Source organism: Mytilus trossulus, unplaced genomic scaffold (genome assembly GCF_036588685.1).
Source record: "Mytilus trossulus isolate FHL-02 unplaced genomic scaffold, PNRI_Mtr1.1.1.hap1 h1tg000128l__unscaffolded, whole genome shotgun sequence".
Classification (NCBI taxonomy): domain Eukaryota; kingdom Metazoa; phylum Mollusca; class Bivalvia; order Mytilida; family Mytilidae; genus Mytilus; species Mytilus trossulus.
The window spans coordinates 3,158,479-3,177,090 of record NW_026963301.1 but is presented as its reverse complement, the minus strand read 5'-3'; the positions used below and the strand labels follow the sequence as shown (position 1 = coordinate 3,177,090).

At 31.6% G+C, this 18,612-nt stretch overlaps 1 long non-coding RNA gene across 2 annotated transcripts; it reads left to right on the top strand.

Moving 5' to 3' along the window:
* Positions 1 to 13,065: 13,065 nt before the first annotated feature.
* LOC134700245 (uncharacterized) lies at positions 13,066 to 16,068 on the top strand. Of its 2 annotated transcripts, none has more exons than XR_010103820.1 (3): positions 13,066 to 13,234; positions 14,824 to 15,030; positions 15,815 to 16,068. It is a non-coding gene; the product is annotated as an uncharacterized LOC134700245 (long non-coding RNA). The 2 variants fall into 2 exon arrangements; XR_010103819.1 differs by lacking the exon at positions 13,066 to 13,234 and adding an exon at positions 13,467 to 13,777.
* The last annotated feature ends 2,544 nt before the right edge of the window (positions 16,069 to 18,612 follow it).

Sequence of the window (18,612 nt, the reverse complement as noted above, 5' to 3'; positions counted from 1 at the left end):
AAAGAAACAAAACAGTAATTTAGAACGACTTGTCGTTTAAAACGTCGAAATATTTGGTATAAAAATTTTCTTCAAACACTTAAAATACCCTAAATAAGAAAGGATACATTTTTTGCACATTGAATTTACTTAAACGAAGTGCCCTTGATAGACATACCCGCTGGATATATGATTAGATAATGTGTTAGGAAATGCGGTATATATAATTAAAACAAATTTCATATTTTAAGCGCATAAATCGCATATCGGTAACGATCAAGGTCTTAAGTTTTGAACATTACACTGATTTCTTGTCTGTGCCTTTGCCTTGTTTGCATGAATCTGTAAATGGGTATACGAGACAAATGTACAAAACGAAAGATGAATTAAAATGAAACACGTAATAAATACATGTCAATTTGCTTAATAAATAAAACAAGGACGAAATTAATATAAAAGCATATACATTTTTCAGACAAGTTTGTATAGAAGTTTTCCCTCACTTCAATTTAATTTATTTCATACTTTTTTTTATGCTATTTGTGTCACTTATTTAATCCTTATATTGTAAGCTTGATACTAAAATGAATTTGAAATTAATGATACGTGATTATCAAACGTTCCAAAGATACTAATTTATAAGTCATGTATACTATTGTTTTTCTGTTAGTCTTTTTCATTTTTAGCCATGGCGTTGTCAGTTTGTTTAAGATTTATGAATTTGACTGTCCCGTTGGTATCTTTCGTCCCTTTTTTATAACAGATGATAAAACCCGTTGCATGATATTGATTTATTGGCTGGAGGACCAAACCTGTCTTTCTTGTAAATGTTTCAAATTGGTAAGGAAACAATAGTAATAAGTTATTAGCTCCGCTGCCCACCTCTTGTAAAATAACATTATTGCTACATATTGTCCAAGTTCGTAGTAACAAATTAATTCTACAAAATTTACAAATTTGACAAAGTGGGAAAAGAAAATCACGTTATTTATGTTTCAACTATGATATATTCATGTTATAAACTGGTTATCATTAATTTTTATATCGAAATCTTATACATGTAAATTGTTTGGTGTGTTGATTTGCTAAACACAAAAAAAATTAAAACACAAAAATACTGAACTCCGAGGAAAATCCAAAAAGGAAAGTCCCAAATCAAAGGGCAAAATCAAAAGTCCAAACACATCAAACGAATGGATAACAACTGTCATATTCCCGACTTGGTACATGAATTTTCTTATGTAGAAAATGGTGGATTGGACCTGGTTTTATAGCATGTATAGGTAGCTAAACCTCTCACTTGTATGACAGTCGCATCAAATTCCATTTCATTGTCTACGATGCGTGAACAAAACATATAACATGTTCTTTGAAATAGACATCTTCATTATCTAATTCCATCTATATGATGTATAATTGACTTGCATGTAATAGCACTCATTTCAGATAACTAGACCCAAGTTTTTATTTCAAGCTTAACTCTCAGATTCAAAACGAAATTTATTTATTTTTGAATTGCAGTTGGGTTTGGTCCATGATTTTAAAAGTCGATTGCGATCTGTCTCAGACCTTAAATTGATCATATTCTGTTTGATATGGTTACCTACGCTAAACATTTATTCTAAGTAACTAATGCGCTTGAACCTTTATATTTAAGAATAATACATATAAACTAATAGGCCATTTTACAACAGGTTGTCCACACTTTCAAATTATCTTAATATGCTTTTATTTAAGTTTAATGGTTGTATTTCATTTTTGTTCACTTATTAGAAGTTTCATGTGTGATATTAGTGGAGCGGCGAATGTTGAAAAAGTCGCTTAGTTAACGATTTTAAATTACCTAGTAAATACCTCATGGAATTTTAAGGTCTTAAAATGTTTATCGATTATTCAGCTTTAGAAAAATATTTGTCGTCAATATCAAATGTGGTACAAATGACGTTAAAATAGCCTTTACTGACGTTACCCAACTTTCATCGAATACCCCACTGCCGTTTCGGTAGTCAAATTTCACAACAAACCCGTTCTAAAAAATAATTTTTGAATGAAATTGGTAAATATGGTTTGTTCAGTTCTTTGAACGAATTCTGCAATGAAACAGCAAGTGAATTACCCGTATTTAGGTATCATAGGTTATGTTATAAAAGCTACACAAGTAAGCAGAATTTAAAATCAGTATCAGCTGAAAAGGAATAACCAGATATAGGTTCCGATTTATCTATAATGAATTGTTTGGTGCCTAAAAAAAATTATCACAATACATAAAAGTTTATTATTTACAAAAAAATATCTCATAAAAGGGTGAACACATTACATACAATTTCATCTGCTGAAAGGTTAGTCAATCTTATAGATGCTGATTTTAGAGCATGTGACGATGAAATGATTAATCGAATATAGCAAGATAATTTGCTCAATAATGCAGTGTATCACGCAGCATGTCTGACCACAAACTTGGCATATAGACCAAAATCCACTGATCAATCTGCGTACGATTTGGCATTTAGCATAGTTTAAATTATAGACAGAGACCTTATTCTTGACAAAAAGTCTCTTGTTTTATCATCACTTTTGACAAGGTTTCAGTCATTTCTACCTGATAAAATAAGTAAGACATACTGAATTCCTCTAAACATAAGGCTAAACTTGAGAGGTACTACAGGGATGCCATTGCCTTTTTTGCTCAACAAGGACAATATAAATCTAGCATTGTATTTGCTAGCGATATTTCCATTGGAGTTGTTAAGACAGCGAATAACATCAAAGCATAATTAAAAATGGTTGAGATAAAAGCCGACTTAAGTACATGTAGCTCAACCAAAACCAACGAACAAATCGGTATGCAAGTACTTTATGAAGCAGCCTCAATTTTATGACAAAAAATGGAAAATGTTTATATATCTAGGGATTATTATCGTGCAAATAACCAATTGCAAGTACAAATGCATATCATTGGAAATATCAGAAGAAATGTTGTCAACCTGTTTGATAAGTTTTGTTACTTGTCTCTTGAAAAAGTCTTTTGAAATTTTTTCTTCAGTATCAATGAATATTTCGCATGACATTCGGAGAAAATGTGCTACTCTCGCAGAGTGCCTGGTGTCAAATTGTAATAACATAATTACTCCATTTAAAGTCTTATCATGCCGGTCGTTCATGCTCTGGGTGGGTGTGACTTCACTTCAAGTTTTTTTTTGAATCGGTTAAAAGTCAGTATTTAACCTCTTTAGGACAAAACCAAACCGTTTCGGTAATCTTGTAGCATTAGGTCACCTTATGGCCTTCAACAATGAGCAAAGCCCAAATGGCCATACCGCAGTCAGCTATAAAAGGCCCCGATTAGACAGTGTAAAACAATTCAAATGAAAAGCTTTCGGCATGTGAATTCGTATTTAAGCATCACGTACTACGTACAATGTGGCAAAGCAAAGTTTTGTTGTCGGCAAATCTAGCCAACCGAAGTAATGGCTCCCCATGTGCCTTTGTTGGAAAACTGCGCAAAGTTAGAGCCAGTTTTCTTTGAGGGACAAATGGCATCTGACTTTCTACAAGATATAATTAGTTCATGTAAGGGGGAAAACATACTAGGCAGCACGTGTTTGCAAGGAGCAGGGTCTTCCTTGCACTGATTTATTTTTTTGTCAAAATGTAGGTAGTTGTAATGAAATATCATGAAAATAGTTCTTGTAATATTTGGTAACTTTATTTTGAATTTGCTCCATGTTTTCGACGTTTCATTTGGTATGAAAATAAACTCATCATAGATACCATAACGGTCATGTCTCAATTTTAGGCATTTGTTCTACAACACGCTTGCACTGACTGAGTAACATATCAAACTCCAATAAATATATTATATAAAAAGGTATCTTGTATTGAGATAGTTTGAATTCAGTTTCAGAAAAGTCAGTATCACGGCGAATCCTTGAAAACTGAAACGATTTTTTTCATGGCTTCATATTTGATTTGATTTATTAACTATGCATTTCAGATACTCTTTGAAAACTTTTTAACTATTAAAGTATCCAAGAAATGCTATTTGTCGATGTCAATTATCAATGTTTATATGTTCCTATTTTCCATCAGGCATTAAAATTTGTATGTGCCATGGACTACCTTCAAAAAAGTTAAATAAAACGTTGTTCTGACGTCATGTGCAAATATGAAAAAGATTTTGTATGAACTAACGTTTTTCTACATAATACTACTCGTATAAGTTATTGAATAGATTATTAATTTTGAAAAATATCAATGGTATTGTGTCTCTAGATGAAAGTAGGATTTTTTTTAAGTGATGACCTTTGACCTTGATTTTCGATATTATTGTACCAGATTCGATATTGACGACACATATTTTCAAAAAGTACAGGATTTCAGCTTTCCAATGAGCTATTAAAATCCCATGAGGTATTTAGGTAATTTAAATTTCTAAAATTGTCCTCTCCGCCGCTCCACTATATGCAATCTATGTCTGTTGCATATATTATTATTTTTACATATCGATCTAAAGCATGGAAAACCTTCAAATGAAACATCGTTAAATATTGTGTATACGTTATACATGTATGAAAATGTATACGATTAAAGTCTGTAAGAAATTTGTTGTGACACTTACGCTTCAAACTTTAAATATAAACATCAATTGTCTCATAAACAGCATTAAATGTTGTTTCTAATTGCGTTCAAATATGTTAATGTCGGTCTCCCCTAATAGAGATTTCCAATTAAACGACTTTACTCGAAATAACCGACCTAACTCAACGTAATTTATCCTATTGCTTTGAAGCTTGACGGAGGGGATCATATACTGCATGCATTTTTTTGCTCTTTGAACAGGCATGTTTTGCTGATATAGACTTAAAGTAAAAATCAACCCCAACTCCTTTTTAATTCTTTAAATATTTTGTTATTGAATTTGAATGATTTTATTGACGCAAATATTTTAATGAAATGAGTAAGCGTGTAACTTGTAATCAAACGCACCCATCGTTTCTTGGCATTTCACATGACCCATATTTCAGTTCTTCCCAAAATATGTATTTTAAAAAGTAGAAATTTAGCATGAATATATTAAAATCATGAAATCTGAAGCGAGAATGTTATTTTTTTATACGTTTTAACGTTTAAAAGCAGATGCCAACACAATAAAAAAAGGTGTACTCGACTAACTTGTTTCTGAATTAGGTTTTTATAGTTTAATTTATTATGAGACAATTTAACGTGGGCAGAAATTCATATCATTTATATATTTATCAAATAGTACTTTTTCATCTTTAACTATGAGAATGCATGGGACGATGTTTTTGTTCATGTATACCGAAACATGCATTCGGGGATACAGGGCAAGAGGGGTATTCCCCCCTTTCGATCGCAAATAATTTTTAAATCTTACTTTGTACACAAGACCAAATGACACAGAAATTATTAACAACTATAGGTCAGCATACGGCCTTCAGCAATGAGCAAAGCCCATACTGCACAGTTGCCAGTCTAACAGTACGAAATAATTGATTAATATTCTAGACTGGATGATTAGTTGTAGTTGTTTTTAAGATAGTGTTCAGTAGCTGTGAATAATTTAAGATCGGGACATGAAGTTTATTTGAAAATACTAGTTATTGCTGTTTTTGTGGTTCGTTTAACTCGGACGAGTCAATCCTTTGCTTACTGTTTTAATAATGAGTAGACATGGTCATTTTTTGAAAATACTTCTATGATCTCCTGGGCCTTAACTTGGACATTTACAAAACCATTGTAGCAAAGAGATGAATGCGTAAAATGAGTTCTCGACATAACTTGGCTTAAATATCAGATAAGAATTTAGCCTCAAGCTATAATAATTACGACGAAGAAGTCTCACGCTATAATACATACGACGAAGAAGTCTCACGCTATAATACATACGACGAAGATTTAGCCTCAATATTGAATACCTATAATGATGAAAATGATACTGATGTTTGTCTTATACCCAGCGACAATTATACCATATAGGTTATGCTTAGTGTATGTGCATATATTATTATTCTAGCAATACTTGTTTCTCTGTCTTAAAAAGCTTTTTTTTTTTGTAAAATGGTGTTTTATAAATTATATGCTATTTTTCTTGAGTGTGATAAAATTTCTTTTTTTAGCCCATTTTATGAATACACCCGTATTATTACAGCCTTTTGTCATCACAGGCTTGTTCCTATTATTGATAAACCTGAAAATCGTAAACGACATTTTCTCAAATTAAAATATATAAATAGAGGTATTGATTTTATTAATTTGTCTAGCATATTCAATGACTCTTCTGTCTATAGCTTAATACCTCCATATTTTGATAATATAGAACAACCCATTATTTCGTATTCTTATAAAAAACCGAGCAGAAATTTGATTTTCAATTATACGTCAATTACAACAGACGTCAATATAGAAAATAATGTTCCTTCCACTTGAGATTGCGAAACATCTAGTTTTAAATATGTTCCCTATGGTCATGTTATCACAGGAGACCTCAACATAGTCGATGACCGTGAAGTCATAACTTTTCTAAAGAAAGGACCGAAATACCGTCCTCCATCTACAATAGATTGGAAACAGTGTCGTCAGGTCATTAAAAACGCTCTGTCTGCCTATTGTAAAAATTGGTGCAAACGTGAAAAATCCGATAAAAAATCTTTAGACAGTTATTTGAATAAAATTATGAATACTGTTGATATTCGAATATCTCATTTAGAAAACAATTCTGAAATTAATAATAGGAACCATGATATACCCATTTCTAGAATAAAAAACAAACTCAAGGTACTCGCAGAGCGGTTTGTGTTCGTACCGGCAGACAAGGCAGCAAATAATGTAGTGGTGGTGTGACGCATATACTACACGAAAGTTCTTCAAAACGAAATAATAAATTCCTCTACATTCAGGTCAGTGCGCACCACAGAGAGTCAAATCGTTAACAAGCATACCACTGCCACTGCCCAGCTTAAAGCATCTTCCGAAGATTTGAAAGTCCCTACCATGTACTGGTTACCGAAATTACACAAAAAACCATTTAAATTCCGTTTCATCTCCGCTTCGAGTAAGTGTTCTACTACTAATCTATCGATGCTTCTAACCACCTCCCTTACTACTATCAAAGAACTGGTTATTAACTTTTGTAATAAAGCTTATTAAAATAATGGTATTAATTATTTTTGGAGTGTTAAAAATTCTTTAGAGATTTTAGATAAAATACATGCTTTCAATGGTCCTTACAATTCTGTTGACAGTTATGATTTTTCTACTCTGTACACTACACTTCCACACAATCTTATAAAGAAAAAGTTTTTGTATTTGATAAAATGGTCTTTCGAAAAATCTCATTGTAATTTTATTTGCTGTAACTCGTTTAAGGCCTTTTCTGTAACGAAAAAGGAAAGTATGCTAGATACACTTACTGGAAATGTGAGGATATGATTGAAGCTTTAAACTTTCTGCTTGATAACATTTATGTACGTTTCGGCGATAAAGTGTATCGTCAGGTAGTAGGTATTCCTATGGGCACCAACTGTGCCCCTTTAATAGCAGATTTATTTCTATATTGCTATGAATCTCAGTTTATGACCAAACTCAGTAAAGACCCATCATTGTTACATTTGGTTGATACATTCAAAAAAACCTACCGTTATCTGGATGATATTTTTTCGTTGAATAATCCAGAGTTCTCTAAATATACTTCAGAAATTTACCCAAACGAACTTACTTTAACTAAATCTAACATAAACAGCAGCAGTTGTCCTTTTCTAGATTTAGACATTTCAATTTCAAACGGGAAACTTCACACTAAAATTTACGACAAAAGAGACGATTTTTCATTTCCTATTGTTAATTTTCCTTTTTTAGACGGCGATGTGCCTTTGGTTCCATCATACGGTGTTTATATATCGCAACTCGTTCGGTTTGCCCGTGTGTGTTCTGATGTCATAGATTTTAACGAACGTAATCAATGCATCACTGGTAAATTGTTGTGTCAGGGATTTCGATACCATAAATTACTTAAAACTTTTACTAAATTCTTTCATAGATGCAAAGATTTGATTAGTAAATTTGGCTATACCTGTAGAAAGCTTATTAAAGATGGTATTTCTCATCCTAAATTTTATGGTAATATTGTACTTAAAGCGAGGAAATCACTATGTGATCCTTGTAAACTCATCGAACCTTTAAACAAACTTATAAGTAAGGGTTATCGTACCAATATTGTAATTAGATCTCTGAATATAGTTCACATTGGCACTAATATTGATTTTGTCATTAGCAAATTAAAACATAACTAAATTTCATTATCTTTTGAGGCGAGATGTATAGGGGACACAGCCACGTTAACTTTTATTTCTATAGAAGTCGCTCTTCACTATACTACTACCTGTCGATACATTTATTTTTGGCATTGCACAAGTCATGTCTTCTTTGACTATTAATGACGTTAAAATACTAAATCCCTGTGATGTGTTTTAGTCGATTTTAGTGTCTGATGCATGATTTTTTACTATTAATTGGTTTTGGCTTTTAATTAGCTGTCAGTAACTGCGAGTACTCTCAAATCGTATTTTCTTGTTAATTCGACCTGTTGATACTGTTTATAATGCTTTTTTGTCATTTTTTATTTAAATGGATCTTGGCTGTATACCAGCTTTGATTATTTGTAATATCTTAATTTTTCACTTTTTCTTACAACATTTGTATCAACTTCAAGATTATAAAAAAACCGTTTTTTTTCTAAAGTGAACATTGATTGGTTAAATATTTCTCAGTGTGTTTGAATTTGTTTGATAGCCTTTTGGTCATGACTGTTTGTCTCTAATATTTAATTAACTGTGCATTTGTATTCAGATATCGCAGATCAAATGTATTCGTTCTTTGTGTAATCATACGTTTTTTGATTGAGTTAAGTCTGCTAATTGATATGTTATCGTATGTTTTTATATGTTGTGATGTTATGCTATTGTTTCAGAAAAAGGGAGAAGGTTTGGGCCCATTAAAACGTTTAATCCCGCTGCAAATGTTTGCACCTGTCCTAAGTCAGGAATCTGATGTACAGTAGTTGTCGTTTGTTTATGTAATATATACGTGTTTCTCGTTTCTCGTTTTGTTTATATAGATAAGACCGTTGGTTTTCCCGTTTGAATGGTTTTACACTAGTAATTTTGGGGCCCTTTATAGCTTGTTGTTCGGTGTGAGCCAAGGCTCCGTGTTGAAGGCCGTACTTTAACCTATAATGGTTTAATTTTTAAATTGTTATTTGGATGGAGAGTTGTCTCATTGGCACTCACACCACATCTTCCTATATCTATTTTGCAGCTTCCATACTATTGTATCAATATATAGTAGACATGCCATCATTATTCTAAATAGTATAAAATGATGCTATCAAGTAAAGATTACCCCGTTTTGATACAGACTTCCCTACCATGCACTAGCATCTAAGATACATACACGGACAAAATATTTACTGTACCCGCACTCATATTACAATCACCTTGTCTGTCCTTTCCGTTCGCCAGTGTGTCCGTTCAACAAATATTTTCAATTTTCTCTTCAAAAGCATAAGTATGCTTAACATATAGATTGGCCTGTTGGTTTTTCTCGTTTGAAGGCCGTACCTTGATCTATAATGGTAAACTTTTATAAATTTTTACATGGATGGTGAGATGTCTTGTTGACACTAATACCACATCTTCCTATATCATATTAATAATTAACATGCATTGGTTTTTTTCGTTTATTCCTTACACACTGACATGTATATACCTGGAGCGTCAAACTATAAAACAAAGTCCAAATGACGTGAATAGTTATCAAAATTACCAGGATTATTATTTTATATGCCAGACGCGCGTTTCGTCTACATAAGACTCATCAGTGACGCTCAGATCAAAATAGTTAAAAAGCCAAATAAATACAAAGTTGAAGAGCATTGAGGATCCAAAATTCCAAAAAGTTGTGCCAAATACGGTAAACAACGACTACAGTGGCTCGTGGTATTGTCAACAATAAGCAAATACTCATATAATCAGATACTAGTATATAAGCCATTGACTTAGAAAAATGAAAAAGTTCAAACGAAAATAAATAATTTTACAAGAGTAAAAATAACCCAAAAATTATAGAAAGTAACCAACCACACCCACTGAATTAAAAGCTCCTGAGAAAGCCAGTACATAATTTGTTTTAATTAAACGCGATTATCAGCACTCAACACTCTGGTGTAACAGCACAATATAGAAAAAAAATGTCGGAAATAGCTCAACTAAGCAAATTTGAATTCAGCCCAAAACAGTTTCACTTTAATGATGAAAGACAAGGTACTGAAAGCTCATTCTTAATTATCTGAGAATATTCAAGGCATTTATTAAAAAAATATTAACGAGATTTGGTATGATTACCAACAAGAAATGAAGTGGATGTAAGCAACTATGATAGGCAACCGTACGGCCTTCATCAATGATACAAATCCATACCATATAGTCGACTTTAAAAAGGATCCAACTTGAAAAATATGATACAATTCAATTGAGAAAACTACCGGCTTGATTTGAAATAAAACAATTTACGAAAAACAAATATAACAAATATGAATCAACGACATCAAGTGAACCACCGGCTCCTGATATGCCAATATCAAGCCTCACTGATTAAAAGTACATTTTAAAAAGAAAATTACTGTAAAGACTGAAGTGGCATTACAGATGTTTAAAAAATGCAACAAGTATGTAAATTGGCATTTTCATTCACTTTTAATCAGATATACTTTGGGACAGGACATTTTTTAGCCAATTACTATGTACTATAAAATGATAGTTTATTGTCCACAGCGGTCAATGTTTATAAGCAGATTAGTCTTAAATTGCTAATCAAGTACACCTTCCAAATTACATATTGTTATATATAACTGGTATAACTAATTGGTGAACACACTTATTTACATACTAAATCATTATTATTTACAAAAAATCTTTTTGTATATATGAGTTAAAACTATTAAAATTTAAAGAAGTAGTAAAAGACCTGTATAAAAAAATTTAAATATACGCATCCCTTTGTCGTAACTTTTCCCTCGGGAAAAGTGGAGATTATAAATAAACAAGATTAATTGCAGGAGAAGAAAACGTTTGAAATTATGCTTAATAAAGTATGATACAATCCCAACTTTAACAGAGACAAAGTTTTACTAACAATTTAAATTCGATATTTCTCAAAAGGCTAAAAAAAAATCTGTGTAAAAATAAATACCTACGGAAATCAAATAATTTAAACATTAAGAAACGTAAGTAAAACTTTAAAGGGACACCAATCTGATAAAAACAAATAAAACATGTCAACTATTAAATAATAGAAGGTTCATTTGCAAAGGATATCGAAAAACAAAGTCATGGTTAAAACCATGAAAGACAACTCAAATCAAGCGTATGATAGGTAAAGATACGTGTATATACGTGGTCTTATCATAGCAAAGTTTTGGCGGGAGTTTCAATAATCACATGATATATAACAATCATGATTCTTTTGTTTTTCACTATCTTAGAAATACTTGATATTGCTAAAATTTATCATGAATGGGTTTAATAGTTAAGGAATACTTAGTTATAACTTGAGTGACGCATTTAACCAAATTAATAGGTAAGCAATAACCGGTCCCGTTACGTGCGTACGTCGAGTTAGGTCCGTATGTCATTTTATTGGAAATCTCTAATTGAACATAACATGTACCTGGACAGTCGCCTAAGTGACATTGTGATAATTCGGTGGCATAACCAATACAATATATTCCCCTGTCAGAAGGCGGAGGGTTATCACACATTCTATTTCTATATTATGTGCCACTTCCGCATGTCACAGAACATGTTGTAGACCAAAAACCCTACTGACCATCAACTGACTTGCACATGGTATTAGGGGCATTGAGAACATATTTAGATAAATATTAATTTTTTTTGCATTTTTTATGTATTATTTATATTTTTTATTATATAAAATTGCTTATTTTAACAGCTATCTGGAATCTTTATTTTCGTTTCAAAAGTTTGCGTTCAAGTAAATTATGTTAACAACAATGTTATCAATAATCAAGCAGGTTATTTCACTATCTTAGTCTAAACTTTACATGCAACTCGATACTTATAAGAATATTGTGACCATTAAAACCGAGAATGAACTATCATTACATTGCAGCAATACGTGTAATACGCTTAACAAATTGTAAATACGAAAAAACTTGAATTTCAAGGAACGTCGCATTTCAACTTTGATGTGTGTGTGCTTGAAGCCATGCATGGACAACACAGTTTTTATTATATATCGACTTCGTCAGTTATATGTATTGCAAATAGTAAGGCGTGTTTGTTATAGATAACTTATTGAAGACGAGGAAGGTGTCCTTTGTATGAACGTACAGTTTTTTTCTTTTCAAACTTGGCTATGGTCGTGTTCACACCAAACGCCGTGTACAGTAAACATGTTTACATTTTGTTTAATGTAATCTGCACTACTAGTTTCACATTGATTTTGTTCACATCTATACACCTTGTTTAGCTACCTGTACATAAGATTTGTTCACACTTGTAAACTATTTGCCATTTAAATGTTCATTAAGTAGAACCGAATTCAAATTATTGAACAACCTTTCTAGCAGTGAGGGAACGACCATTTAACTTTAAAAAGAAGGGCAGTGGATTTTTCAACAAATTGAGTAAACAAAAATCGGGTTATTCAGATGATTAGAATTAAATATTATTCTGAATCAAAAGTTTCCCCATACATTACAGTGTTAAGTATTGAATTGGTACCATCGAAAAAAAAATTATAAACTTTCCCGCAAAAACAATCTGATTCAGACACCCCCCCCCCCTACCCCCTCCCCCATTTTTTTGGAGGTAAAGTGGTTGTTTCTTTAAGAAAGTCATTTTGGATGAGTTGCAGTAGTTTAAAGAAATGTGGATTACGCATTAAAAACATAGACTCGCCATCAGCGTCCTTACAGACAAAAAAAAAAGAATTGCGATGCTAAGGATCACTACATTTCTATCGTTTCTGTTTGTTTAAACAGTAGGACAACCGGAAGCGCCTGAGTAAGGATTTCGCCGCTCAGTGATACGGTTCACTAGACGACGTTGTCAACACGTAATGGCGGCCATTATTTGACGTTGGATTTGTCATTCCATGCTGAAAAGTTGCATTAATGACATTCTTGGATGTTTATTCTTCATGCTAAACAACACAAAAGGTAAAGGTTTATTCCAGATATTTCAGTTAATTACTATCTGTTCTGTTCTGTTCTGTACAGGTATTCACCTCCGTTTAATTGGAGCACTCCACTTATCGGATGAGCAATTTAATTTACACACCGAGATTGCAGATATCTTTATATTTACATTAAAAATATGTACGACTAAAAGAAATATTTTAAAAGTCTTAAAATATCAAATAAGTCGGCTCCAAAGAAATGATTTAAACGGCAAAAATAAAATGTAAAATTATATCAAACATGAAAATTGAAATCCAATATATCATCATTTCCTTATAATATACTAGTATTGAATCAACTATTTACTGGTGAATTACATTCGGATTTCGGTCTAAGGTATCCGCACTTGTCTCCGGAAATATTATATCCACGCAAGTTGTCAACATCCGTTTTTAAACTGGCCAAGGTGTTCTTCACGATCTCTATGGAAAATATTCACGCTTTCCCTTTTTGCTCAGACAATAGAACATTGTAAACCTCTATCTGAAAATACTGACCAAAATGAATCGAATTCGAAAGCAGGTATGATCACTTTTCATGCCGATTGTAAGTTCTCGAAAAGGGGGGGGGGGGGTACACAATGTAATTTCAAGGCCCCAAAAATTGCAAAATATAGGCTACTGAGGCACCACGAATTTTGATGAACGTCTCGGGTTCAGCTCAAAAGTACACCCTCTAGGCGGATATAGGGAGGGGGGGCTAGGCTCCCCCTTTTGAGAAAAAAAAATTGGTTGTTTATATAGGGAATCACTGAAGTGTGGCTGGAGCGGGCCCCCTCCTATGTCAGTCAGTGGGCCCCCACTTATAAAATTTATGGATCTGCTAAAAAAAAAAAAAAAAATAGCCATGCATCCTCTAAATTCATATCTCATATTTTAAAAGAAATTTACACATTGAAATTAACCACTGAATCACCCACCCATTTCAGAGCTTATACATGTATCTCATAACCAGGAATTATTACAAATATGATATGCCTGTACAGATTCTTTATATCCGTTATGTTATATTATTCCTATAGGTTAGATAGTCATATTATATTTATACAACTAATCATGCTTATCATATGCTACTTAGAAATGATAATCCATTGACAATATTAATTACTTTTAAAAAATGTACTGCAACTTGATTAATATCATAAAATTATCAAATTAATAGTGTTATGACAGTGGATTCAAATTAAAACTAGGTTGTGAGTGCCCTGAAAACGTAAATAAAATCAGCTTGCATATATTTATGTACACTTTTATAATACATGTTTTCTTTGCCTGTAACTTTAATGTATTGAGCAGAAATTTATAATAATAGATATATAAAATTGAGAATGGAAATGGGTAATGTGTCAAAGAAACAGCAACCCAACACAACCAAAGAGCAGACAACAGTCGAAAGCCACCAATGGGTCTTCATTGGAGCAAGAAAATATGTTTTTTCTTGGTAATTTATTTGGCAAATTTGTATTCATGTGTTGATAATATTACCATGCAAAATTAATTAAATTTGGCTTTGAATAATTTAGTTTATTAGATTTAGTAATTGTATGTACATTTGCTTTATATTTACAGGATGGAGAAAGATGTTCACTATGAATCAAAAATTCAATACAGAGGACTTTTATATACATGTATCAACAAAAACACTATCAGAATATGCACATATACATCAAGAAAACAGTAATCAAATGGAATGTCAAAGACAAGTAATGTTGAAAGCAAAACTATTTTGTTTAAAATAGAAAACAATATGACTAGAATATATTAACATGATTAAGGGTAAGTAATCCAAATGTGTCTGTTCAAGGTAACACCAGTTGGTTATTTTACAATGCGCTATGATTTCAATCCCACAAATATGAAACAAATTAAAACATGATAGACAAATATGAATTAACACTACTGTAAATTGAGAAATTATTGCGAGGTTTTTATTATTGCGAAAAATGCGACAGAGTTGTAAACGCATTAATTTAAACTCGCATTTTTAAATGTTTTATGTGATTTAAACAGGATTTTTCTCAAAATCGTAATATTTAAAATCGCATTTAAGTCTTAAATGACAAAATCACAATAATAATTGCACGCAATAACTTCTGAATTTACAGTATTTTGATAACGAAATAGACTGATTTATTTTATATTTTACAGTCACCCAAGAAAATTGCCAATGGAAAATATTTTGAATGGAAGTTAAAATTTATAGTTTATAGGTCAAAAGAATCATACACAGACTGGTATACTGTTTATAGTTTAAAGATTTTATACTATATGTATTATCTATGCTGTATAATTTCAAGATAGTTTCATTTGGATTTAAAACCTAATTTTCAGAATGAAGGGTACAGTAATTTGAAATTCAAAGATTTAAAACAATATAAGGGAATTAACTCTTACATGCATATGATGTGCATCATATCCATGAGAATGTCAGATCACATATGGGTCAAAAATCCCCATATAACAATGACATATAATATATTAAAATTATCATTTATTATTACTTTTCAATTGAATCAACAAACTTGATTTAATAACAAAATATTTATTTTTTTATTTTCAGTACACTGTCAGCATGCATCAAAAGAATTTTTTTACTAGAGGATGAACATTTTGATACCTGGAATCAGCAATGTATATGAAAATGAAAATAAGATACATTCATGTACAGAATGGTAAACATGTGGTTCAATTGTTTATTAGCAGACATTTTTGTTGAACTTATGCAGGATTGAACAAATGAAACTTAAGCTGACTATGGGCTCAATGTGTAGTAAAAAGAGGATTTTGAAATATGCAAGATTCATCAACGTTAACATGTGCACAAGTGAAATGTCACCATATTTTGTAAAAAAAAATAATAGATTATTGACTCAGTTTTTTTCATGAAAAAAAAAGTTTCAAAGCAATATGACTGATGTATAATTAATAAGATTCCTCATTTTTGTCGAGCTTGCAACTTTTGTTGCAGAAAGCTCTACAAAGGGATAGTAGTCCGGCCGCTATGGAAGTGGGGTTAGGTAACTACTGAAAAGGTTTCCATTTTAAAAGGTTGAAGACCTAGACGCTTCATCCTTGGTATATAGATGCCTCATGTTAAGAAGTTTCTGTCAGTCACATGTCCAATGTCCTTGACCTCATTTTCATGGAACAGTGACTTCTTGATAAGATAAGATTTTTTGTAATGTTAAATTCTCTCTCATTATAAGAAATAGGATACATTGTAACTATATTTGGTATGTTATACCTTGCAAGGTCCTCATGCCCGTCAGACAGTTTTCACTTGTCCTCATTTCATGGATCAGTGAACAAGGTTAAGTTTTGGTGGTCAAGTACATATATCAGATATTACATTTATAAGCAATAGGTCTAGGATATTTGGTGTATGGAAGGACTGTAAGGTGTACATGTCCAACTTGCAGGTGTCATCTGACCTAGATCTTATTTTCTTTGTTCAGTGGTTATACATGTACATGTAGTTTAGTTTTTGTGTTTTGGTCTGTTTTTCTTATACTGTATACAATAGGTCTACTGTATTTGGTGTACGGAATGATTGTAAGGTGTTCATGTCTAGCTGGCAGGTGTCATCTAACCTTGACCTCATTTTCATGGTTCAGTGGTAAAAGTTAAGTTTTTGATTTTTGGTCTTTTTTTTCTAATACTACTAGTATATGCAATTGGTCAACTATATTTGGTGTATGGAAATATTTTATGATCTATATGTCAGTCACACAGGTTTTATTTGAACTTGACGTCATTTTCACAGTTCATTGCCCAATGTTGAGTTTTTGTTTTGTTTTGGTCTGTTTTCTTAAACTATGAGACTGAGTATGAGCAATAGGTGAACTATATTTGTTGTATGGAAGATTTGTTTTCTGTACATGACTGCCTGTAACAGTTCATTTGACCTTGAGCTCATTTGCACGGTTCATTGGTCAATGTTTAGTTTACTTGGTTAATGTTAAGTTTGTGTGAGAGTTGTAATAAAGCTTTATGTTTAGGTCTATCAACATAATTAGGTAGAGAGGGGAATCAGTATTCAACACTGCATTACTACATGTATTAATCCTACTACTAGTTACAAATGTATGATATAAACAACCATGCAACATAGCCCCTGTGACTGAAAGGAGAAAAGAGACGCACAATATACAAAACATATTCTATATAGCTAGCTACATTGTATCATTTGAAATACTTCATTGATTTTTTTTAAAGTGGAACAATTTTTTGTAATAAGCTATTTACTATAGGTACTACAGTTCCCTTTCAGTTTGCCTACTTAGGCTTGATTACAGTTCTTATATGAAAATCAGAAGTTTGGGTATAATTGCCAATTAGACAACTACTCACCAGATATATGTAAAGGTTTAAGCACTAAAATATATGGCAAGAGTATCTAACATAGAATTTAATCCGTCGTTATATGATGCATACTGCACAACTAAACTGTTGGAAGAATCAGGAACCTATTCTTGGTATACTTTTGTAAAAAATATAATTCATGAAAATAATTTTAATATATCTGATATACAAAATATTGACGTCATAAAAGAAAAAATATAAAATGAATAAACACATGAAAGATATTATGCAAGAAAACTATAAAAAGCTGTTCTTTAAAAAAATAAATTCTTTAACATGTACAGAAAATAATAAATTATTTATCTATAGTAAAATCAAAAAGAAATATGAAACTGAGCCTTATTTACTTAAAGAGAATAACTTTGAAATAAGGAAAAAAATTACTAAATTAAGGGTAAGTGACCATATTTTGGAAATTGAAAGGGGTAGATACAAAAATATAAAAAGGGAAGAACGTTTATGTCAACATTGTTGTCTAAATAAAATAGATGATGCAGAACATTTTTTATTTACATGTATTAAAAATAAAGATTTGAGACTTGAATTTTTACAGAAAGTTAGAAATACCTATTCTGATAAAGATAATATGGATAATGTGGATAAATTGGTTTTATGTCTTTCGTGTCCGTCAATTATGCAGTATACGGCTCCATTTGTTAAAAAGTCATGGTCACTGAGGAGAGTGGACTCAACAACTGCATGATAGATACTTAATGTATATAATGTTTGTTCTTTTGTTGTTATTTTTGTATGATGTATTGTGTTCATTTATATGTGCCTTCAACCCTATTGGGGTATAACTGTGCCTTTTATTCAATAAACATAACATAACTAAAAGACTAGATATAGATCTCGGACAGTCTTCAACATTTATTTTAGCAGAACCAATAAGGTAGAGTAAGCTACATGTATATAAAAGACCCCTAAATAACATGACACAAAACGACCTGAAAAGGAATAGTCTGTGTGCAAAAGTGAAATATGTTTAAAATAAAA